Here is a 26664-nt window from a genome sequence, read left to right as displayed (position 1 = left end):
GATGACCTCAAAACTAGCCTCGCTGCCTTGATTTCTTGAACGATGACCGGAAAACTAGCCACGGTGCCTTGATTTCCCCCGACGTCGTGCGCATACTAAAAAATATGCATCCTCGGGGAAACCAGTGTCTGTTGCCTTGACTTCTTGAACATATTGACTTGATTTTTAGAACGATGACCTGAAAACTAGCCTTGCGGCCTTGAATTCTAGGACATGTTGTCTTGATATCTCAAACGGAAGCCTGATTGCTATCCCCATTGCCTTGATGTATATATAGGGGGACCATGGCGACGAAGCCACCATCGAGCACCGACAAGGCCAGCCCAATGAACCGTGAACGAAGCCCACCCCAACATGTTGCCTTGTTTGCTCGAACGACGACGTGAAAACTAGCCTTGTTGCCTTGATTATTCGAACTTGTTGCTTAGATATATTGAACGATGACCTTGAAACTAGGCCTGTTGCCTTTATTGTTGTTGCCTTGAATTTTAGAATGATGACCTGAAAACTAGCCTTGTGGCCTTGGTTTCTAGAACATGATGTCTTGGTATCTCGAATGACGAGCGGAGAGCAATGCCCATTGCCTTGATTTTTCGAACGAAGACCTGAAAAACAAGCCATGTTGCCTTGATATCTCGAACCCGATGGCTTGGTTTTTCGAATGAAGGACTTAAAATTTGCCCCGTTGCCTTGATTTCACGAACGATGCTTCGGTTTAAGTAAAATGTTGGCGGCCTTTTTCGGACGACGGCTGAAAGCTGGCGTGTTGCCTTGATCTGACGAACGGTGTCCTAAAATCTTCCCTCGTTGCCATGACTTTTAAAACATGTCTTGATTTTCTTAAACAACAACCTTAAAACTATCCCCGATGCCTTGATTTACGGAACGAAGACAAGAAAACTAGCCTTGTTGCCTTGAAACCCCGAACATGTTTCCATGGTTTTTTGACCGACTAACTGAAAAACCAGCACCGTTGCCTTGATTTATGGAACGCCTTTGATTTCTACAACATGTTGTCCGTGTTTCTCGAACGACGACCTGAACGCTTGGATTTTTTATTGAACGACGGCCTGAAAACAAGCCTTGTTGCCTTGATTACTCGAACATGTTGCCTTGAATTATCAAACTACGACCCGAAAAATACCCCCGTAGCCTTTTTATTTCTCGAACGATTATTTGATTTCTACAACATGTTGCCTCGTTTTCTCGAAAGACGACCCGAAAGCAAGCCATACGAGGACCTAAAAGCAAGCCATGTGGCCTTTTGATATTTTGAAAATGTTGTCTTTGTTTATCGAATGGCGACCTGAAAAACTGGCCGTGTTGCATTGATTCCTTGAACGATGAGCTTAAAACGAGCCACATTGCCTTGATAAAGGGCCGAGGAAGCAAGACCTCATCCTAAAAAACGATACATGCAAGCCAAAGGATCAAACGAAGAACGCCATGACCCATTAACGACCCCGATCTATATGTTAGTTGGCTAAGGTGCATTCTAAATCCCTTATTATTGATGCATTTGAGGGTATGTCGATAGTAGTTGTAAATTACAGATCCAATAGTGCAGTTTGTATCTTGTACGGAGAAATTCTTTCATTTACGAAACCGAAACAAGCATAAGAAAATGCAACAAAATGAACTCCTTAGAAAAGCACCCATGCATTGGGGTTCGAATACAACCAAACACAGTCGAAGTCACTATACACGATGCATGCCCATATTAAATGAGTATATGTTGCTCTTTGGACATTTTTGACGTCTTATGAGAAAACAAAGTATAATTGGTGGCCCTAGTAAGCGCAAGTCATCGGCTTAGGTTGTTATGTGTTTTTATCGGAGGTTGCGTCACCGTTGTTGGTGAATTACGGCCCGGTCACCGGGTTTTATTATTGTAAGGTCCTTTATCCTTGTCCAATTCGTGCCAAACCGACTTCATTTTGGCGAGTTATAGAGAATTATAGCGTCTGGGATTTTTCGACTCGGCCAAGACTAGATACGGTCAAGATTAACCGGTGATCAGATGACCCAACCCCATGAAACCTGGCCAAAATCAAATTTTGCTCGACAACTCGAAATCCATGCACATTTCCTCGACCACGAAAAGAAATTTTTCTAGGCAAATCAATGATTTCGAACAACTTTCATTCACTGGGTTTTTGCTAAATCGGAAGTACAAGACCACCCGGTGACCAAAGATGACCCAACCCGATGAAAGTTAGCCAAAATCACATCTTGCTCGGTAACTCGAAATCCGTGCACATTTTATGGATCACGAAGGAAAACTTACCAGGTAAATCAATGATTTCGAGCAACTTTCGTTCAATGGGTTTTCGGTAATTCGGAAGTACAGGATTGCCCGGTGACCAAAGATGACACAACGCGGTGAAAGTTAGCCAAAATCGCATTTTGCTCGGTAACTCGAAATCCGTGCATTTACGAAATTCTTTCATTTACGAAACCGAAACAAGCATAAGAAAATGCAACAAAATGAACTCCTTAGAAAAACACCCATGCATTGGGGTTCGAATACAACCAAACACAGTCGAAGTCACTATACACGATGCATGCCCATATTAAATGAGTATATGTTGCTCTTTGGACATTTTTGACGTCTTATGAGAAAACAAAGTATAATTGGTGGCCCTAGTAAGCGCAAGTCATCGGCTTAGGTTGTTATGTGTTTTTATCGGAGGTTGTGTCACCGTTGTTGGTGAATTACGGCCCGGTCACCGGGTTTTATTATTGTAAGGTCCTTTATCCTTGTCCAATTCGTGCCAAACCGACTTCATTTTGGCGAGTTATAGAGAATTATAGCGTCTGGGATTTTTCGACTCGGCCAAGACTAGATACGGTCAAGATTAACCGGTGATCAGATGACCCAACCCCATGAAACCTGGCCAAAATCAAATTTTGCTCGACAACTCGAAATCCATGCACATTTCCTCGACCACGAAAAGAAATTTTTCTAGGCAAATCAATGATTTCGAACAACTTTCATTCAATGGGTTTTTGCTAAATCGGAAGTACAAGACCACCCGGTGACCAAAGATGACCCAACCCGATGAAAGTTAGCCAAAATCACATCTTGCTCGGTAACTCGAAATCCGTGCACATTTTATGGATCACGAAGGAAAACTTACCAGGTAAATCAATGATTTCGAGCAACTTTGGTTCAATGGGTTTTCGGTAATTCGGAAGTACAGGATCGCCCGGTGACCAAAGATGACACAACGCGGTGAAAGTTAGCCAAAATCGCATTTTGCTCGGTAACTCGAAATCCGTGCACATTTTCTCGATCATGAAAGAAATTTTTCCCTGTAAATCAAGGTTTCCGAGCGAGCATCGAAAAGGCAAGCCCCAAGACCCGTGAAGGAATCCCACCCCCCAACACGTTGCCTTGATTGCTCGAACGACGACCCAAAAACTAGCCCTGTTGCCTTGATTCCTCAAACATGTTGCCTTAATTTGTCGAACGATGACCTGATGACTAGCATTGTTGCCTTGATTTGTCGAACGACAGCCTTAAAACTAGCGCTGTTGCCTTGTTTCCTTGAACTTGTTGCCTCGATTTTCTGAATGATGCCCTGATGACTAGCATTGTTGCCTTGATTTGTCGAACGATGACCTTGAAACTAGCCGTGTTGCCTTGTTTCCTTGAACTTGTTGCCTTGATTTTTTGAATGATGACCTGAAAACTAGCCTCTTGGAGAATCGGGGAGCCATCCGCGTTGCCTTGATTGCTCAATTGACAACCCAAAAACTAGCCTTGTTGCCTTGATTCCTCGAACATGTTGCCTTAATTTTGTCGAACGATGACCTGATGACTAGCATTGTTCCCTAGATTTTTTGAACGACGACCTTGAAACTGGCCCTATTGCCTTGAGCTTGTTGCCTTGATTTTTTGAACGATGACCTGAAGACTAGCCTCTTGGAGAACTGGGGAGCTATCCACATTGCCTTGAGGTATATATAGGGGGACCATAGAGACGAAGAAACCACCGAGCACCGATAAGGCAAGCCCCAAGACCCATGAAAGAAGCCCACCCCCAACATGTTACATTGGTTGCTCGACGACGACCGGAAAACATGCCTCGTTGCCTTGATTACTCGAACTTGTTGCATTAATTTTTCGAACGATGACCTGGTGACAAGCCCTGCTGCCTAGATTTGTCGAACGATGGCCTTGAAAGATGCCTCCCCCAACACGTTGCCTTGTTAACTAGTTCCATGTTGCCTTGATTTGTCCAACACGTTGCCTTGATATGTCGAACGATGTCCTTAAAACTAGCCCCGTTCCCTTTATTTCTTGAACGACGACCTGGAAACTAGCCTCGTTACCTTGACTGCTGGAACACGTTGCCTTGTTATCTCTAACGACGACCTGGAAACTTGCATCGTTGCCCTGAATACTCGAACACGTTGCCTTGAAAACATGCCATGATGACCTCAAAACTAGCCTCGCTGCCTTGATTTCTTGAACGATGACCGGAAAACTAGCCACGGTGCCTTGATTTCCCCCGACGTCGTGCGCATACTAAAAAATATGCATCCTCGGGGAAACCAGTGTCTGTTGCCTTGAATTCTTGAACATATTGACTTGATTTTTAGAACGATGACCTGAAAACTAGCCTTGCGGCCTTGAATTCTAGGACATGTTGTCTTGATATCTCAAACGGAAGCCTGATTGCTATCCCCATTGCCTTGATGTATATATAGGGGGACCATGGCGACGAAGCCACCATCGAGCACCGACAAGGCAAGCCCAATGAACCGTGAACGAAGCCCACCCCAACATGTTGCCTTGTTTGCTCGAACGACGACGTGAAAACTAGCCTTGTTGCCTTGATTATTCGAACTTGTTGCTTAGATATATTGAACGATGACCTTGAAACTAGGCCTGTTGCCTTTATTGTTGTTGCCTTGAATTTTAGAATGATGACCTGAAAACTAGCCTTGTGGCCTTGGTTTCTAGAACATGATGTCTTGGTATCTCGAATGACGAGCGGAGAGCAATGCCCATTGCCTTGATTTTTCGAACGAAGACCTGAAAAACAAGCCATGTTGCCTAGATATCTCGAACCCGATGGCTTGGTTTTTCGAATGAAGGACTTAAAATTTGCCCCGTTGCCTTGATTTCACGAACGATGCTTCGGTTTAAGTAAAATGTTGGCGGCCTTTTTCGGACGACGGCTGAAAGCTGGCGTGTTGCCTTGATCTGACGAACGGTGTCCTAAAATCTTCCCTCGTTGCCATGACTTTTAAAACATGTCTTGATTTTCTTAAACAACAACCTTAAAACTATCCCCGATGCCTTGATTTACGGAACGAAGACAAGAAAACTAGCCTTGTTGCCTTGAAACCCCGAACATGTTTCCATGGTTTTTTGACCGACTAACTGAAAAACCAGCACCGTTGCCTTGATTTATGGAACGCCTTTGATTTCTACAACATGTTGTCCGTGTTTCTCGAACGACGACCTGAACGCTTGGATTTTTTATTGAACGACGGCCTGAAAACAAGCCTTGTTGCCTTGATTACTCGAACATGTTGCCTTGAATTATCAAACTACGACCCGAAAAATACCCCCGTAGCCTTTTTATTTCTCGAACGATTATTTGATTTCTACAACATGTTGCCTCGTTTTCTCGAAAGACGACCCGAAAGCAAGCCATACGAGGACCTAAAAGCAAGCCATGTGGCCTTTTGATATTTTGAAAATGTTGTCTTTGTTTATCGAATGGCGACCTGAAAAACTGGCCGTGTTGCATTGATTCCTTGAACGATGAGCTTAAAACGAGCCACATTGCCTTGATAAAGGGCCGAGGAAGCAAGACCTCATCCTAAAAAACGATACATGCAAGCCAAAGGATCAAACGAAGAACGCCATGACCCATTAACGACCCCGATCTATATGTTAGTTGGCTAAGGTGCATTCTAAATCCCTTATTATTGATGCATTTGAGGGTATGTCGATAGTAGTTGTAAATTACAGATCCAATAGTGCAGTTTGTATCTTGTACGGAGAAATTCTTTCATTTACGAAACCGAAACAAGCATAAGAAAATGCAACAAAATGAACTCCTTAGAAAAGCACCCATGCATTGGGGTTCGAATACAACCAAACACAGTCGAAGTCACTATACACGATGCATGCCCATATTAAATGAGTATATGTTGCTCTTTGGACATTTTTGACGTCTTATGAGAAAACAAAGTATAATTGGTGGCCCTAGTAAGCGCAAGTCATCGGCTTAGGTTGTTATGTGTTTTTATCGGAGGTTGCGTCACCGTTGTTGGTGAATTACGGCCCGGTCACCGGGTTTTATTATTGTAAGGTCCTTTATCCTTGTCCAATTCGTGCCAAACCGACTTCATTTTGGCGAGTTATAGAGAATTATAGCGTCTGGGATTTTTCGACTCGGCCAAGACTAGATACGGTCAAGATTAACCGGTGATCAGATGACCCAACCCCATGAAACCTGGCCAAAATCAAATTTTGCTCGACAACTCGAAATCCATGCACATTTCCTCGACCACGAAAAGAAATTTTTCTAGGCAAATCAATGATTTCGAACAACTTTCATTCAATGGGTTTTTGCTAAATCGGAAGTACAAGACCACCCGGTGACCAAAGATGACCCAACCCGATGAAAGTTAGCCAAAATCACATCTTGCTCGGTAACTCGAAATCCGTGCACATTTTATGGATCACGAAGGAAAACTTACCAGGTAAATCAATGATTTCGAGCAACTTTGGTTCAATGGGTTTTCGGTAATTCGGAAGTACAGGATCGCCCGGTGACCAAAGATGACACAACGCGGTGAAAGTTAGCCAAAATCGCATTTTGCTCGGTAACTCGAAATCCGTGCATATTTTCTCGATCATGAAAGAAATTTTTCCCTGTAAATCAAGGTTTCCGAGCGAGCATCGAAAAGGCAAGCCCCAAGACCCGTGAAGGAATCCCACCCCCCAACACGTTGCCTTGATTGCTCGAACGACGACCCAAAAACTAGCCCTGTTGCCTTGATTCCTCGAACATGTTGCCTTAATTTGTCGAACGATGACCTGATGACTAGCATTGTTGCCTTGATTTGTCGAACGACAGCCTTAAAACTAGCGCTGTTGCCTTGTTTCCTTGAACTTGTTGCCTCGATTTTCTGAATGATGCCCTGATGACTAGCATTGTTGCCTTGATTTGTCGAACGATGACCTTGAAACTAGCCGTGTTGCCTTGTTTCCTTGAACTTGTTGCCTTGATTTTTTGAATGATGACCTGAAAACTAGCCTCTTGGAGAATCGGGGAGCCATCCGCGTTGCCTTGATTGCTCGATTGACGACCCAAAAACTAGCCTTGTTGCCTTGATTCCTCGAACATGTTGCCTTAATTTTGTCGAACGATGACCTGATGACTAGCATTGTTCCCTAGATTTTTTGAACGACGACCTTGAAACTAGCCCTATTGCCTTGAGCTTGTTGCCTTGATTTTTTGAACGATGACCTGAAGACTAGCCTCTTGGAGAACTGGGGAGCTATCCACATTGCCTTGAGGTATATATAGGGGGACCATAGAGACGAAGAAACCACCGAGCACCGATAAGGCAAGCCCCAAGACCCATGAAAGAAGCCCACCCCCAACATGTTACATTGGTTGCTCGACGATGACCGGAAAACATGCCTCGTTGCCTTGATTACTCGAACTTGTTGCATTAATTTTTCGAACGATGACCTGGTGACAAGCCCTGCTGCCTAGATTTGTCGAACGATGGCCTTGAAAGATGCCTCCCCCAACACGTTGCCTTGTTAACTAGTTCCATGTTGCCTTGATTTGTCCAACACGTTGCCTTGATATGTCGAACGATGTCCTTAAAACTAGCCCCGTTCCCTTTATTTCTTGAACGACGACCTGGAAACTAGCCTCGTTACCTTGACTGCTGGAACACGTTGCCTTGTTATCTCTAACGATGACCTGGAAACTTGCATCGTTGCCCTGAATACTCGAACACGTTGCCTTGAAAACATGCCATGATGACCTCAAAACTAGCCTCGCTGCCTTGATTTCTTGAACGATGACCGGAAAACTAGCCACGGTGCCTTGATTTCCCCCGACGTCGTGCGCATACTAAAAAATATGCATCCTCGGGGAAACCAGTGTCTGTTGCCTTGACTTCTTGAACATATTGGCTTGATTTTTAGAACGATGACCTGAAAACTAGCCTTGCGGCCTTGAATTCTAGGACATGTTGTCTTGATATCTCAAACGGAAGCCTGATTGCTATCCCCATTGCCTTGATGTATATATAGGGGGGCCATGGCGACGAAGCCACCATCGAGCACCGACAAGGCAAGCCCAATGATTCGTGAACGAAGCCCACCCCAATATGTTGCCTTGTTTGCTCGAACGACGACGTGAAAACTAGCCTTGTTGCCTTGATTATTCGAACTTGTTGCTTAGATATATTGAACGATGACCTTGAAACTAGGCCTGTTGCCTTTATTGTTGTTGCCTTGAATTTTAGAATGATGACCTGAAAACTAGCCTTGTGGCCTTGGTTTCTAGAACATGATGTCTTGGTATCTCGAATGACGAGCGGAGAGCAATGCCCATTGCCTTGATTTTTCGAACGAAGACCTGAAAAACAAGCCATGTTGCCTTGATATCTCGAACCCGATGGCTTGGTTTTTCGAATGAAGGACTTAAAATTTGCCCCGTTGCCTTGATTTCACGAACGATGCTTCTGTTTAAGTAAAATGTTGGCGGCCTTTTTCGGACGACGGCTGAAAGCTGGCGTGTTGCCTTGATCTGACGAACGGTGTCCTAAAATCTTCCCTCGTTGCCATGACTTTTAAAACATGTCTTGATTTTCTTAAACAACAACCTTAAAACTATCCCCGATGCCTTGATTTACGGAACGAAGACAAGAAAACTAGCCTTGTTGCCTTGAAACCCCGAACATGTTTCCTTGGTTTTTCGACCGACTAACTGAAAAACCAGCACCGTTGCCTTGATTTATGGAACGTCTTTGATTTCTACAACATGTTGTCCGTGTTTCTCGAACGACGACCTGAACGCTTGGATTTTTTATTGAACGACGGCCTGAAAACAAGCCTTGTTGCCTTGATTACTCGAACATGTTGCCTTGAATTATCAAACTACGACCCGAAAAATACCCCTGTAGCCTTTTTATTTCTCGAACGATTATTTGATTTCTAGAACATGTTGCCTCGTTTTCTCGAAAGACGACCCGAAAGCAAGCCATACGAGGACCTAAAAGCAAGCCATGTGGCCTTTTGATATTTTGAAAATGTTGTCTTTGTTTATCGAATGGCGACCTGAAAAACTGGCCGTGTTGCATTGATTCCTTGAACGATGAGCTTAAAACGAGCCACATTGCCTTGATAAAGGGCCGAGGAAGCAAGACCTCATCCTAAAAAACGATACATGCAAGCCAAAGGATCAAACGAAGAACGCCATGACCCATTAACGACCCCGATCTATATGTTAGTTGGCTAAGGTGCATTCTAAATCCCTTATTATTGATGCATTTGAGGGTATGTCGATAGTAGTTGTAAATTACAGATCCAATAGTACAGTTTGTATGTTGTACGGAGAAATTCTTTCATTTACGAAACCAAAACAAGCATAAGAAAATGCAACAAAATGAACTCCTTAGAAAAGCACCCATGTATTGGGGTTCGAATACAACCAAACACCGTCGAAGTCACTATACACGATGCATGCCCATATTAAATGAGTATATGTTGCTCTTTGGACATTTTTGACGTCTTATGAGAAAACAAAGTATAATTGGTGGCCCTAGTAAGCGCAAGTCATCGGCTTAGGTTGTTATGTGTTTTTATCGGAGGTTGCGTCACCGTTGTTGGTGAATTACGGCCCGGTCACCGGGTTTTATTATTGTAAGGTCCTTTATCCTTGTCCAATTCGTGCCAAACCGACTTCATTTTGGCGAGTTACAGAGAATTATAGCGTCTGGGATTTTTCGACTCGGCCAAGACTAGATACGGTCAAGATTAACCGGTGATCAGATGACCCAACCCCATGAAACCTGGCCAGAATCAAATTTTGCTCGACAACTCGAAATCCATGCACATTTCCTCGACCACGAAAAGAAATTTTTCTAGGCAAATCAATGATTTCGAACAACTTTCATTCAATGGGTTTTTGCTAAATCGGAAGTACAAGACCACCCGGTGACCAAAGATGACCCAACCCGATGAAAGTTAGCCAAAATCACATCTTGCTCGGTAACTCGAAATCCGTGCACATTTTATGGATCACGAAGGAAAACTTACCAGGTAAATCAATGATTTCGAGCAACTTTGGTTCAATGGGTTTTCGGTAATTCGGAAGTACAGGATCGCCCGGTGACCAAAGATGACACAACGCGGTGAAAGTTAGCCAAAATCGCATTTTGCTCGGTAACTCGAAATCCGTGCACATTTTTTCGATCATGAAAGAAATTTTTCCCTGTAAATCAAGGTTTCCGAGCGAGCATCGAAAAGGCAAGCCCCAAGACCCGTGAAGGAATCCAACCCCCCAACACGTTGCCTTGATTGCTCGAACGACGACCCAAAAACTAGCCCTGTTGCCTTGATTCCTCGAACATGTTGCCTTAATTTGTCGAACGATGACCTGATGACTAGCATTGTTGCCTTGATTTGTCGAACGACGGCCTTGAAACTAGCCCTGTTGCCTTGTTTCCTTGAAATTGTTGCCTCGATTTTCTGAATGATGCCCTGATGACTAGCATTGTTGCCTTGATTTGTCGAACGACGACCTTGAAACTAGCCGTGTTGCCTTGTTTCCTTGAACTTGTTGCCTTGATTTTTTGAATGATGACCTGAAAACTAGCCTCTTGGAGAATCGGGGAGCCATCCGCGTTGCCTTGATTGCTCGAATGACGACCGAAAAACTAGCCTTGTTGCCTTGATTCCTCGAACATGTTGCCTTAATTTTGTCGAACGATGACCTGATGACTAGCATTGTTCCCTAGATTTTTTGAACGACGACCTTGAAACTAGCCCTATTGCCTTGAGCTTGTTGCCTTGATTTTTTGAACGATGACCTGAAGACTAGCCTCTTGGAGAACTGGGGAGCTATCCACATTGCCTTGAGGTATATATAGGGGGACCACAGAGACGAAGAAACCACCGAGCACCGATAAGGCAAGCCCCAAGACCCATGAAAGAAGCCCACCCCCAACATGTTACATTGGTTGCTCGACGACGACCGGAAAACATGCCACGTTGCCTTGATTACTCGAACTTGTTGCATTAATTTTTCAAACGATGACCTGGTGACAAGCCCTGCTGCCTAGATTTGTCGAACGATGGCCTTGAAAGATGCCTCCCCCAACACGTTGCCTTGTTAACTAGTTCCATGTTGCCTTGATTTGTCCAACACGTTGCCTTGATATGTCGAACGATGTCCTGAAAACTAGCCCCGTTCCCTTTATTTCTTGAACGACGACCTGGAAACTAGCCTCGTTACCTTGACTATTGGAACACGTTGCCTTGTTATCTCTAACGACGACCTGGAAACTTGCATCGTTGCCCTGACTACTCGAACACGTTGCCTTGAAAACATGCCATGATGACCTCAAAACTAACCTCGCTGCCTTGATTTCTTGAATGATGACCGGAAAACTAGCCACGATGCCTTGATTTCCCCCGACGTCGTGCGCATACTAAAAAATATGCATCCTCGGGGAAACCAGTGTCTGTTGCCTTGACTTCTTGAACATATTGGCTTGATTTTTAGAACGATGACCTGAAAACTAGCCTTGCGGCCTTGAATTCTAGGACATGTTGTCTTGATATCTCAAACGGAAGCCTGATTGCTATCCCCATTGCCTTGATGTATATATAGGGGGACCATGGCGACGAAGCCACCATCGAGCACCGACAAGGCAAGCCCAATGAACCGTGAACGAAGCCCACCCCAACATGTTGCCTTGTTTGCTCGAACGACGACGTGAAAACTAGCCTTGTTGCCTTGATTATTCGAACTTGTTGCTTAGATATATTGAACGATGACCTTGAAACTAGGCCTGTTGCCTTTATTGTTGTTGCCTTGAATTTTAGAATGATGACCTGAAAACTAGCCTTGTGGCCTTGGTTTCTAGAACATGATGTCTTGGTATCTCGAATGACGAGCGGAGAGCAATGCCCATTGCCTTGATTTTTCGAACGAAGACCTGAAAAACAAGCCATGTTGCCTTGATATCTCGAACCCGATGGCTTGGTTTTTCGAATGAAGGACTTAAAATTTGCCCCGTTGCCTTGATTTCACGAACGATGCTTCGGTTTAAGTAAAATGTTGGCGGCCTTTTTCGGACGACGGCTGAAAGCTGGCGTGTTGCCTTGATCTGACGAACGGTGTCCTAAAATCTTCCCTCGTTGCCATGACTTTTAAAACATGTCTTGATTTTCTTAAACAACAACCTTAAAACTATCCCCGATGCCTTGATTTACGGAACGAAGACAAGAAAACTAGCCTTGTTGCCTTGAAACCCCGAACATGTTTCCATGGTTTTTTGACCGACTAACTGAAAAACCAGCACCGTTGCCTTGATTTATGGAACGCCTTTGATTTCTACAACATGTTGTCCGTGTTTCTCGAACGACGACCTGAACGCTTGGATTTTTTATTGAACGACGGCCTGAAAACAAGCCTTGTTGCCTTGATTACTCGAACATGTTGCCTTGAATTATCAAACTACGACCCGAAAAATACCCCCGTAGCCTTTTTATTTCTCGAACGATTATTTGATTTCTAGAACATGTTGCCTCGTTTTCTCGAAAGACGACCCGAAAGCAAGCCATACGAGGACCTAAAAGCAAGCCATGTGGCCTTTTGATATTTTGAAAATGTTGTCTTTGTTTATCGAATGGCGACCTGAAAAACTGGCCGTGTTGCATTGATTCCTTGAACGATGAGCTTAAAACGAGCCACGTTGCCTTGATAAAGGGCCGAGGAAGCAAGACCTCATCCTTAAAAACGATACATGCAAGCCAAAGGATCAAACGAAGAACGCCATGACCCATTAACGACCCCGATCTATATGTTAGTTGGCTAAGGTGCATTCTAAATCCCTTATTATTGATGCATTTGAGGGTATGTCGATAGTAGTTGTAAATTACAGATCCAATAGTACAGTTTGTATGTTGTACGGAGAAATTCTTTCATTTACGAAACCAAAACAAGCATAAGAAAATGCAACAAAATGAACTCCTTAGAAAAGCACCCATGTATTGGGGTTCGAATACAACCAAACACCGTCGAAGTCACTATACACGATGCATGCCCATATTAAATGAGTATATGTTGCTCTTTGGACATTTTTGACGTCTTATGAGAAAACAAAGTATAATTGGTGGCCCTAGTAAGCGCAAGTCATCGGCTTAGGTTGTTATGTGTTTTTATCGGAGGTTGCGTCACCGTTGTTGGTGAATTACGGCCCGGTCACCGGGTTTTATTATTGTAAGGTCCTTTATCCTTGTCCAATTCGTGCCAAACCGACTTCATTTTGGCGAGTTACAGAGAATTATAGCGTCTGGGATTTTTCGACTCGGCCAAGACTAGATACGGTCAAGATTAACCGGTGATCAGATGACCCAACCCCATGAAACCTGGCCAGAATCAAATTTTGCTCGACAACTCGAAATCCATGCACATTTCCTCGACCACGAAAAGAAATTTTTCTAGGCAAATCAATGATTTCGAACAACTTTCATTCAATGGGTTTTTGCTAAATCGGAAGTATAAGACCACCCGGTGACCAAAGATGACCCAACCCGATGAAAGTTAGCCAAAATCACATCTTGCTCGGTAACTCGAAATCCGTGCACATTTTATGGATCACGAAGGAAAACTTACCAGGTAAATCAATGATTTCGAGCAACTTTCGTTCAATGGGTTTTCGGTAATTCGGAAGTACAGGATCGCCCGGTGACCAAAGATGACACAACGCGGTGAAAGTTAGCCAAAATCGCATTTTGCTCGGTAACTCGAAATCCGTGCACATTTTTTCGATCATGAAAGAAATTTTTCCCTGTAAATCAAGGTTTCCGAGCGAGCATCGAAAAGGCAAGCCCCAAGACCCGTGAAGGAATCCCACCCCCCAACACGTTGCCTTGATTGCTCGAACGACGACCCAAAAACTAGCCATGTTGCCTTGATTCCTCGAACATGTTGCCTTAATTTGTCGAACGATGACCTGATGACTAGCATTGTTGCCTTGATTTGTCGAACGACGGCCTTGAAACTAGCCCTGTTGCCTTGTTTCCTTGAAATTGTTGCCTCGATTTTCTGAATGATGCCCTGATGACTAGCAATGTTGCCTTGATTTGTCGAACGACGACCTTGAAACTAGCCGTGTTGCCTTGTTTCCTTGAACTTGTTGCCTTGATTTTTTGAATGATGACCTGAAAACTAGCCTCTTGGAGAATCGGGGAGCCATCCGCGTTGCCTTGATTGCTCGAATGACGACCGAAAAACTAGACTTGTTGCCTTGATTCCTCGAACATGTTGCCTTAATTTTGTCGAACGATGACCTGATGACTAGCATTGTTCCCTAGATTTTTTGAACGACGACCTTGAAACTAGCCCTATTGCCTTGAGCTTGTTGCCTTGATTTTTTGAACGATGACCTGAAGACTAGCCTCTTGGAGAACTGGGGAGCTATCCACATTGCCTTGAGGTATATATAGGGGGACCATAGAGACGAAGAAACCACCGAGCACCGATAAGGCAAGCCCCAAGACCCATGAAAGAAGCCCACCCCCAACATGTTACATTGGTTGCTCGACGACGACCGGAAAACATGCCACGTTGCCTTGATTACTCGAACTTGTTGCATTAATTTTTCGAACGATGACCTGGTGACAAGCCCTGCTGCCTAGATTTGTCGAACGATGGCCTTGAAAGATGCCTCCCCCAACACGTTGCCTTGTTAACTAGTTCCATGTTGCCTTGATTTGTCCAACACGTTGCCTTGATATGTCGAACGATGTCCTGAAAACTAGCCCCGTTCCCTTTATTTCTTGAACGACGACCTGGAAACTAGCCTCGTTACCTTGACTGCTGGAACACGTTGCCTTGTTATCTCTAACGACGACCTGGAAACTTGCATCGTTGCCCTGAATACTCGAACACGTTGCCTTGAAAACATGCCATGATGACCTCAAAACTAACCTCGCTGCCTTGATTTCTTGAATGATGACCGGAAAACTAGCCACGATGCCTTGATTTCCCCCGACGTCGTGCGCATACTAAAAAATATGCATCCTCGGGGAAACCAGTGTCTGTTGCCTTGACTTCTTGAACATATTGGCTTGATTTCTAGAACGATGACCTGAAAACTAGCCTTGCGGCCTTGAATTCTAGGACATGTTGTCTTGATATCTCAAACGGAAGCCTGATTGCTATCCCCATTGCCTTGATGTATATATAGGGGGACCATGGCGACGAAGCCACCATCGAGCACCGACAAGGCAAGCCCAATGAACCGTGAACGAAGCCCACCCCAACATGTTGCCTTGTTTGCTCGAACGACGACGTGAAAACTAGCCTTGTTGCCTTGATTATTCGAACTTGTTGCTTAGATATATTGAACGATGACCTTGAAACTAGGCCTGTTGCCTTTATTGTTGTTGCCTTGAATTTTAGAATGATGACCTGAAAACTAGCCTTGTGGCCTTGGTCTCTAGAACATGATGTCTTGGTATCTCGAATGACGAGCGGAGAGCAATGCCCATTGCCTTGATTTTTCGAACGAAGACCTGAAAAACAAGCCATGTTGCCTTGATATCTCGAACCTGATGGCTTGGTTTTTCGAATGAAGGACTTAAAATTTGCCCCGTTGCCTTGATTTCACGAACGATGCTTCTGTTTAAGTAAAATGTTGGCGGCCTTTTTCGGACGACGGCTGAAAGCTGGCGTGTTGCCTTGATCTGACGAACGGTGTCCTAAAATCTTCCCTCGTTGCCATGACTTTTAAAACATGTCTTGATTTTCTTAAACAACAACCTTAAAACTATCCCCGATGCCTTGATTTACGGAACGAAGACAAGAAAACTAGCCTTGTTGCCTTGAAACCCCGAACATGTTTCCTTGGTTTTTCGACCGACTAACTGAAAAACCAGCACCGTTGCCTTGATTTATGGAACGTCTTTGATTTCTACAACATGTTGTCCGTGTTTCTCGAACGACGACCTGAACGCTTGGATTTTTTATTGAACGACGGCCTGAAAACAAGCCTTGTTGCCTTGATTACTCGAACATGTTGCCTTGAATTATCAAACTACGACCCGAAAAATACCCCTGTAGCCTTTTTATTTCTCGAACGATTATTTGATTTCTAGAACATGTTGCCTCGTTTTCTCGAAAGACGACCCGAAAGCAAGCCATACGAGGACCTAAAAGCAAGCCATGTGGCCTTTTGATATTTTGAAAATGTTGTCTTTGTTTATCGAATGGCGACCTGAAAAACTGGCCGTGTTGCATTGATTCCTTGAACGATGAGCTTAAAACGAGCCACGTTGCCTTGATAAAGGGCCGAGGAAGCAAGACCTCATCCTAAAAAACGATACATGCAAGCCAAAGGATCAAACGAAGAACGCCATGACCCATTAACGACCCCGATCTATATGTTAGTTGGCTAAGGTGCATTCTAAATCCCTTATTATTGATGCATTTGAGGGTATGTCGATAGTAGTTGTAAATTACAGATCCAATAGTACAGTTTGTATGTTGTACGGAGAAATTCTTTCATTTACGAAACCAAAACAAGCATAAGAAAATGCAACAAAATGAACTCCTTAGAAAAGCACCCATGTATTGGGGTTCGAATACAACCAAACACCGTCGAAGTCACTATACACGATGCATGCCCATATTAAATGAGTATATGTTGCTCTTTGGACATTTTTGACGTCTTATGAGAAAACAAAGTATAATTGGTGGCCCTAGTAAGCGCAAGTCATCGGCTTAGGTTGTTATGTGTTTTTATCGGAGGTTGCGTCACCGTTGTTGGTGAATTACGGCCCGGTCACCGGGTTTTATTATTGTAAGGTCCTTTATCCTTGTCCAATTCGTGCCAAACCGACTTCATTTTGGCGAGTTACAGAGAATTATAGCGTCTGGGATTTTTCGACTCGGCCAAGACTAGATACGGTCAAGATTAACCGGTGATCAGATGACCCAACCCCATGAAACCTGGCCAGAATCAAATTTTGCTCGACAACTCGAAATCCATGCACATTTCCTCGACCACGAAAAGAAATTTTTCTAGGCAAATCAATGATTTCGAACAACTTTCATTCAATGGGTTTTTGCTAAATCGGAAGTATAAGACCACCCGGTGACCAAAGATGACCCAACCCGATGAAAGTTAGCCAAAATCACATCTTGCTCGGTAACTCGAAATCCGTGCACATTTTATGGATCACGAAGGAAAACTTACCAGGTAAATCAATGATTTCGAGCAAATTTCGTTCAATGGGTTTTCGGTAATTCGGAAGTACAGGATCGCCCGGTGACCAAAGATGACACAACGCGGTGAAAGTTAGCCAAAATCGCATTTTGCTCGGTAACTCGAAATCCGTGCACATTTTTTCGATCATGAAAGAAATTTTTCCCTGTAAATCAAGGTTTCTGAGCGAGCATCGAAAAGGCAAGCCCCAAGACCCGTGAAGGAATCCCACCCCCCAACACGTTGCCTTGATTGCTCGAACGAATTTTGCTCGACAACTCGAAATCCATGCACATTTCCTCGACCACGAAAAGAAATTTTTCTAGGCAAATCAATGATTTCGAACAACTTTCATTCAATGGGTTTTTGCTAAATCGGAAGTATAAGACCACCCGGTGACCAAAGATGACCCAACCCGATGAAAGTTAGCCAAAATCACATCTTGCTCGGTAACTCGAAATCCGTGCACATTTTATGGATCACGAAGGAAAACTTACCAGGTAAATCAATGATTTCGAGCAAATTTCGTTCAATGGGTTTTCGGTAATTCGGAAGTACAGGATCGCCCGGTGACCAAAGATGACACAACGCGGTGAAAGTTAGCCAAAATCGCATTTTGCTCGGTAACTCGAAATCCGTGCACATTTTTTCGATCATGAAAGAAATTTTTCCCTGTAAATCAAGGTTTCTGAGCGAGCATCGAAAAGGCAAGCCCCAAGACCCGTGAAGGAATCCCACCCCCCAACACGTTGCCTTGATTGCTCGAACGAATTTTGCTCGACAACTCGAAATCCATGCACATTTCCTCGACCACGAAAAGAAATTTTTCTAGGCAAATCAATGATTTCGAACAACTTTCATTCAATGGGTTTTTGCTAAATCGGAAGTATAAGACCACCCGGTGACCAAAGATGACCCAACCCGATGAAAGTTAGCCAAAATCACATCTTGCTCGGTAACTCGAAATCCGTGCACATTTTATGGATCACGAAGGAAAACTTACCAGGTAAATCAATGATTTCGAGCAAATTTCGTTCAATGGGTTTTCGGTAATTCGGAAGTACAGGATCGCCCGGTGACCAAAGATGACACAACGCGGTGAAAGTTAGCCAAAATCGCATTTTGCTCGGTAACTCGAAATCCGTGCACATTTTTTCGATCATGAAAGAAATTTTTCCCTGTAAATCAAGGTTTCTGAGCGAGCATCGAAAAGGCAAGCCCCAAGACCCGTGAAGGAATCCCACCCCCCAACACGTTGCCTTGATTGCTCGAACGAATTTTGCTCGACAACTCGAAATCCATGCACATTTCCTCGACCACGAAAAGAAATTTTTCTAGGCAAATCAATGATTTCGAACAACTTTCATTCAATGGGTTTTTGCTAAATCGGAAGTATAAGACCACCCGGTGACCAAAGATGACCCAACCCGATGAAAGTTAGCCAAAATCACATCTTGCTCGGTAACTCGAAATCCGTGCACATTTTATGGATCACGAAGGAAAACTTACCAGGTAAATCAATGATTTCGAGCAAATTTCGTTCAATGGGTTTTCGGTAATTCGGAAGTACAGGATCGCCCGGTGACCAAAGATGACACAACGCGGTGAAAGTTAGCCAAAATCGCATTTTGCTCGGTAACTCGAAATCCGTGCACATTTTTTCGATCATGAAAGAAATTTTTCCCTGTAAATCAAGGTTTCTGAGCGAGCATCGAAAAGGCAAGCCCCAAGACCCGTGAAGGAATCCCACCCCCCAACACGTTGCCTTGATTGCTCGAACGAATTTTGCTCGACAACTCGAAATCCATGCACATTTCCTCGACCACGAAAAGAAATTTTTCTAGGCAAATCAATGATTTCGAACAACTTTCATTCAATGGGTTTTTGCTAAATCGGAAGTATAAGACCACCCGGTGACCAAAGATGACCCAACCCGATGAAAGTTAGCCAAAATCACATCTTGCTCGGTAACTCGAAATCCGTGCACATTTTATGGATCACGAAGGAAAACTTACCAGGTAAATCAATGATTTCGAGCAAATTTCGTTCAATGGGTTTTCGGTAATTCGGAAGTACAGGATCGCCCGGTGACCAAAGATGACACAACGCGGTGAAAGTTAGCCAAAATCGCATTTTGCTCGGTAACTCGAAATCCGTGCACATTTTTTCGATCATGAAAGAAATTTTTCCCTGTAAATCAAGGTTTCTGAGCGAGCATCGAAAAGGCAAGCCCCAAGACCCGTGAAGGAATCCCACCCCCCAACACGTTGCCTTGATTGCTCGAACGAATTTTGCTCGACAACTCGAAATCCATGCACATTTCCTCGACCACGAAAAGAAATTTTTCTAGGCAAATCAATGATTTCGAACAACTTTCATTCAATGGGTTTTTGCTAAATCGGAAGTATAAGACCACCCGGTGACCAAAGATGACCCAACCCGATGAAAGTTAGCCAAAATCACATCTTGCTCGGTAACTCGAAATCCGTGCACATTTTATGGATCACGAAGGAAAACTTACCAGGTAAATCAATGATTTCGAGCAAATTTCGTTCAATGGGTTTTCGGTAATTCGGAAGTACAGGATCGCCCGGTGACCAAAGATGACACAACGCGGTGAAAGTTAGCCAAAATCGCATTTTGCTCGGTAACTCGAAATCCGTGCACATTTTTTCGATCATGAAAGAAATTTTTCCCTGTAAATCAAGGTTTCTGAGCGAGCATCGAAAAGGCAAGCCCCAAGACCCGTGAAGGAATCCCACCCCCCAACACGTTGCCTTGATTGCTCGAACGAATTTTGCTCGACAACTCGAAATCCATGCACATTTCCTCGACCACGAAAAGAAATTTTTCTAGGCAAATCAATGATTTCGAACAACTTTCATTCAATGGGTTTTTGCTAAATCGGAAGTATAAGACCACCCGGTGACCAAAGATGACCCAACCCGATGAAAGTTAGCCAAAATCACATCTTGCTCGGTAACTCGAAATCCGTGCACATTTTATGGATCACGAAGGAAAACTTACCAGGTAAATCAATGATTTCGAGCAAATTTCGTTCAATGGGTTTTCGGTAATTCGGAAGTACAGGATCGCCCGGTGACCAAAGATGACACAACGCGGTGAAAGTTAGCCAAAATCGCATTTTGCTCGGTAACTCGAAATCCGTGCACATTTTTTCGATCATGAAAGAAATTTTTCCCTGTAAATCAAGGTTTCTGAGCGAGCATCGAAAAGGCAAGCCCCAAGACCCGTGAAGGAATCCCACCCCCCAACACGTTGCCTTGATTGCTCGAACGAATTTTGCTCGACAACTCGAAATCCATGCACATTTCCTCGACCACGAAAAGAAATTTTTCTAGGCAAATCAATGATTTCGAACAACTTTCATTCAATGGGTTTTTGCTAAATCGGAAGTATAAGACCACCCGGTGACCAAAGATGACCCAACCCGATGAAAGTTAGCCAAAATCACATCTTGCTCGGTAACTCGAAATCCGTGCACATTTTATGGATCACGAAGGAAAACTTACCAGGTAAATCAATGATTTCGAGCAAATTTCGTTCAATGGGTTTTCGGTAATTCGGAAGTACAGGATCGCCCGGTGACCAAAGATGACACAACGCGGTGAAAGTTAGCCAAAATCGCATTTTGCTCGGTAACTCGAAATCCGTGCACATTTTTTCGATCATGAAAGAAATTTTTCCCTGTAAATCAAGGTTTCTGAGCGAGCATCGAAAAGGCAAGCCCCAAGACCCGTGAAGGAATCCCACCCCCCAACACGTTGCCTTGATTGCTCGAACGAATTTTGCTCGACAACTCGAAATCCATGCACATTTCCTCGACCACGAAAAGAAATTTTTCTAGGCAAATCAATGATTTCGAACAACTTTCATTCAATGGGTTTTTGCTAAATCGGAAGTATAAGACCACCCGGTGACCAAAGATGACCCAACCCGATGAAAGTTAGCCAAAATCACATCTTGCTCGGTAACTCGAAATCCGTGCACATTTTATGGATCACGAAGGAAAACTTACCAGGTAAATCAATGATTTCGAGCAAATTTCGTTCAATGGGTTTTCGGTAATTCGGAAGTACAGGATCGCCCGGTGACCAAAGATGACACAACGCGGTGAAAGTTAGCCAAAATCGCATTTTGCTCGGTAACTCGAAATCCGTGCACATTTTTTCGATCATGAAAGAAATTTTTCCCTGTAAATCAAGGTTTCTGAGCGAGCATCGAAAAGGCAAGCCCCAAGACCCGTGAAGGAATCCCACCCCCCAACACGTTGCCTTGATTGCTCGAACGAATTTTGCTCGACAACTCGAAATCCATGCACATTTCCTCGACCACGAAAAGAAATTTTTCTAGGCAAATCAATGATTTCGAACAACTTTCATTCAATGGGTTTTTGCTAAATCGGAAGTATAAGACCACCCGGTGACCAAAGATGACCCAACCCGATGAAAGTTAGCCAAAATCACATCTTGCTCGGTAACTCGAAATCCGTGCACATTTTATGGATCACGAAGGAAAACTTACCAGGTAAATCAATGATTTCGAGCAAATTTCGTTCAATGGGTTTTCGGTAATTCGGAAGTACAGGATCGCCCGGTGACCAAAGATGACACAACGCGGTGAAAGTTAGCCAAAATCGCATTTTGCTCGGTAACTCGAAATCCGTGCACATTTTTTCGATCATGAAAGAAATTTTTCCCTGTAAATCAAGGTTTCTGAGCGAGCATCGAAAAGGCAAGCCCCAAGACCCGTGAAGGAATCCCACCCCCCAACACGTTGCCTTGATTGCTCGAACGACGACCCAAAAACTAGCCCTGTTGCCTTGATTCCTCGAACATGTTGCCTTAATTTGTCGAACGATGACCTGATGACTAGCATTGTTGCCTTGATTTGTCGAACGACGGCCTTGAAACTAGCCCTGTTGCCTTGTTTCCTTGAAATTGTTGCCTCAATTTTCTGAATGATGCCCTGATGACTAGCATTGTTGCCTTGATTTGTCGAACGACGACCTTGAAACTAGCCGTGTTGCCTTGTTTCCTTGAACTTGTTGCCTTGATTTTTTGAATGATGACCTGAAAACTAGCCTCTTGGAGAATCGGGGAGCCATCCGCGTTGCCTTGATTGCTCGAATGACGACCGAAAAACTAGCCTTGTTGCCTTGATTCCTCGAACATGTTGCCTTAATTTTGTCGAACGATGACCTGATGACTAGCATTGTTCCCTAGATTTTTTGAACGACGACCTTGAAACTAGCCCTATTGCCTTGAGCTTGTTGCCTTGATTTTTTGAACGATGACCTGAAGACTAGCCTCTTGGAGAACTGGGGAGCTATCCACATTGCCTTGAGGTATATATAGGGGGACCATAGAGACGAAGAAACCACCGAGCACCGATAAGGCAAGCCCCAAGACCCATGAAAGAAGCCCACCCCCAACATGTTACATTGGTTGCTCGACGACGACCGGAAAACATGCCACGTTGCCTTGATTACTCGAACTTATTGCATTAATTTTTCGAACGATGACCTGGTGACAAGCCCTGCTGCCTAGATTTGTCGAACGATGGCCTTGAAAGATGCCTCCCCCAACACGTTGCCTTGTTAACTAGTTCCATGTTGCCTTGATTTGTCCAACACGTTGCCTTGATATGTCGAACGATGTCCTGAAAACTAGCCCCGTTCCCTTTATTTCTTGAACGACGACCTGGAAACTAGCCTCGTTACCTTGACTGCTGGAACACGTTGCCTTGTTATCTCTAACGACGACCTGGAAACTTGCATCGTTGCCCTGACTACTCGAACACGTTGCCTTGAAAACATGCCATGATGACCTCAAAACTAACCTCGCTGCCTTGATTTCTTGAATGATGACCGTAAAACTAGCCACGATGCCTTGATTTCCCCCGACGTCGTGCGCATACTAAAAAATATGCATCCTCGGGGAAACCAGTGTCTGTTGCCTTGACTTCTTGAACATATTGGCTTGATTTTTAGAACGATGACCTGAAAACTAGCCTTGCGGCCTTGAATTCTAGGACATGTTGTCTTGATATCTCAAACGGAAGCCTGATTGCTATCCCCATTGCCTTGATGTATATATAGGGGGACCATGGCGACGAAGCCACCATCGAGCACCGACAAGGCAAGCCCAATGAACCGTGAACGAAGCCCACCCCAACATGTTGCCTTGTTTGCTCGAACGACGACGTGAAAACTAGCCTTGTTGCCTTGATTATTCGAACTTGTTGCTTAGATATATTGAACGATGACCTTGAAACTAGGCCTGTTGCCTTTATTGTTGTTGCCTTGAATTTTAGAATGATGACCTGAAAACTAGCCTTGTTGCCTTGGTTTCTAGAACATGATGTCTTGGTATCTCGAATGACGAGCGGAGAGCAATGCCCATTGCCTTGATTTTTCGAACGAAGACCTGAAAAACAAGCCATGTTGCCTTGATATCTCGAACCCGATGGCTTGGTTTTTCGAATGAAGGACTTAAAATTTGCCCCGTATCCTTGATTTCAGGAACGATGCTTCGGTTTAAGTAAAATGTTGGCGGCCTTTTTCGGACGACGGCTGAAAGCTGGCGTGTTGCCTTGATCTGACGAACGGTGTCCTAAAATCTTCCCTCGTTGCCATGACTTTTAAAACATGTCTTGATTTTCTTAAACAACAACCTTAAAACTATCCCCGATGCCTTGATTTACGGAACGAAGACAAGAAAACTAGCCTTGTTGCCTTGAAACCCCGAACATGTTTCCTTGGTTTTTCGACCGACTAACTGAAAAACCAGCACCGTTGCCTTGATTTATGGAACGCCTTTGATTTCTACAACATGTTGTCCGTGTTTCTCGAACGACGACCTGAACGCTTGGATTTTTTATTGAACGACGGCCTGAAAACAAGCCTTGTTGCCTTGATTACTCGAACATGTTGCCTTGAATTATCAAACTACGACCCGAAAACTACCCCCGTAGCCTTTTTATTTCTCGAACGATTATTTGATTTCTAGAACATGTTGCCTCGTTTTCTCGAAAGACGACCCGAAAGCAAGCCATACGAGGACCTAAAAGCAAGCCATGTGGCCTTTTGATATTTTGAAAATGTTGTCTTTGTTTATCGAATGGCGACCTGAAAAACTGGCCGTGTTGCATTGATTCCTTGAACGATGAGCTTAAAACGAGCCACGTTGCCTTGATAAAGGGCCGAGGAAGCAAGACCTCATCCTTAAAAACGATACATGCAAGCCAAAGGATCAAACGAAGAACGCCATGACCCATTAACGACCCCGATCTATATGTTAGTTGGCTAAGGTGCATTCTAAATCCCTTATTATTGATGCATTTGAGGGTATGTCGATAGTAGTTGTAAATTACAGATCCAATAGTACAGTTTGTATGTTGTACGGAGAAATTCTTTCATTTACGAAACCAAAACAAGCATAAGAAAATGCAACAAAATGAACTCCTTAGAAAAGCACCCATGTATTGGGGTTCGAATACAACCAAACACCGTCGAAGTCACTATACACGATGCATGCCCATATTAAATGAGTATATGTTGCTCTTTGGACATTTTTGACGTCTTATGAGAAAACAAAGTATAATTGGTGGCCCTAGTAAGCGCAAGTCATCGGCTTAGGTTGTTATGTGTTTTTATCGGAGGTTGCGTCACCGTTGTTGGTGAATTACGGCCCGGTCACCGGGTTTTATTATTGTAAGGTCCTTTATCCTTGTCCAATTCGTGCCAAACCGACTTCATTTTGGCGAGTTACAGAGAATTATAGCGTCTGGGATTTTTCGACTCGGCCAAGACTAGATACGGTCAAGATTAACCGGTGATCAGATGACCCAACCCCATGAAACCTGGCCAGAATCAAATTTTGCTCGACAACTCGAAATCCATGCACATTTCCTCGACCACGAAAAGAAATTTTTCTAGGCAAATCAATGATTTCGAACAACTTTCATTCAATGGGTTTTTGCTAAATCGGAAGTATAAGACCACCCGGTGACCAAAGATGACCCAACCCGATGAAAGTTAGCCAAAATCACATCTTGCTCGGTAACTCGAAATCCGTGCACATTTTATGGATCACGAAGGAAAACTTACCAGGTAAATCAATGATTTCGAGCAAATTTCGTTCAATGGGTTTTCGGTAATTCGGAAGTACAGGATCGCCCGGTGACCAAAGATGACACAACGCGGTGAAAGTTAGCCAAAATCGCATTTTGCTCGGTAACTCGAAATCCGTGCACATTTTTTCCATCATGAAAGAAATTTTTCCCTGTAAATCAAGGTTTCTGAGCGAGCATCGAAAAGGCAAGCCCCAAGACCCGTGAAGGAATCCCACCCCCCAACACGTTGCCTTGATTGCTCGAACGACGACCCAAAAACTAGCCCTGTTGCCTTGATTCCTCGAACATGTTGCCTTAATTTGTCGAACGATGACCTGATGACTAGCATTGTTGCCTTGATTTGTCGAACGACGGCCTTGAAACTAGCCCTGTTGCCTTGTTTCCTTGAAATTGTTGCCTCGATTTTCTGAATGATGCCCTGATGACTAGCATTGTTGCCTTGATTTGTCGAACGACGACCTTGAAACTAGCCGTGTTGCCTTGTTTCCTTGAACTTGTTGCCTTGATTTTTTGAATGATGACCTGAAAACTAGCCTCTTGGAGAATCGGGGAGCCATCCGCGTTGCCTTGATTGCTCGAATGACGACCGAAAAACTAGCCTTGTTGCCTTGATTCCTCGAACATGTTGCCTTAATTTTGTCGAACGATGACCTGATGACTAGCATTGTTCCCTAGATTTTTTGAACGACGACCTTGAAACTAGCCCTATTGCCTTGAGCTTGTTGCCTTGATTTTTTGAACGATGACCTGAAGACTAGCCTCTTGGAGAACTGGGGAGCTATCCACATTGCCTTGAGGTATATATAGGGGGACCATAGAGACGAAGAAACCACCGAGCACCGATAAGGCAAGCCCCAAGACCCATGAAAGAAGCCCACCCCCAACATGTTACATGGGTTGCTCGACGACGACCGGAAAACATGCCACGTTGCCTTGATTACTCGAACTTGTTGCATTAATTTTTCGAACGATGACCTGGTGACAAGCCCTGCTGCCTAGATTTGTCGAACGATG

The sequence above is a fragment of the Lactuca virosa genome, chromosome 1 (assembly GCF_052849685.1).
Source record: "Lactuca virosa cultivar CGN04683 chromosome 1, Lactuca_virosa_CGN04683_v6, whole genome shotgun sequence".
Lineage (NCBI taxonomy): Eukaryota > Viridiplantae > Streptophyta > Magnoliopsida > Asterales > Asteraceae > Lactuca > Lactuca virosa.
The sequence above is the reverse complement of the archived record's forward strand: the minus strand, read 5'-3'. Positions refer to the sequence as shown.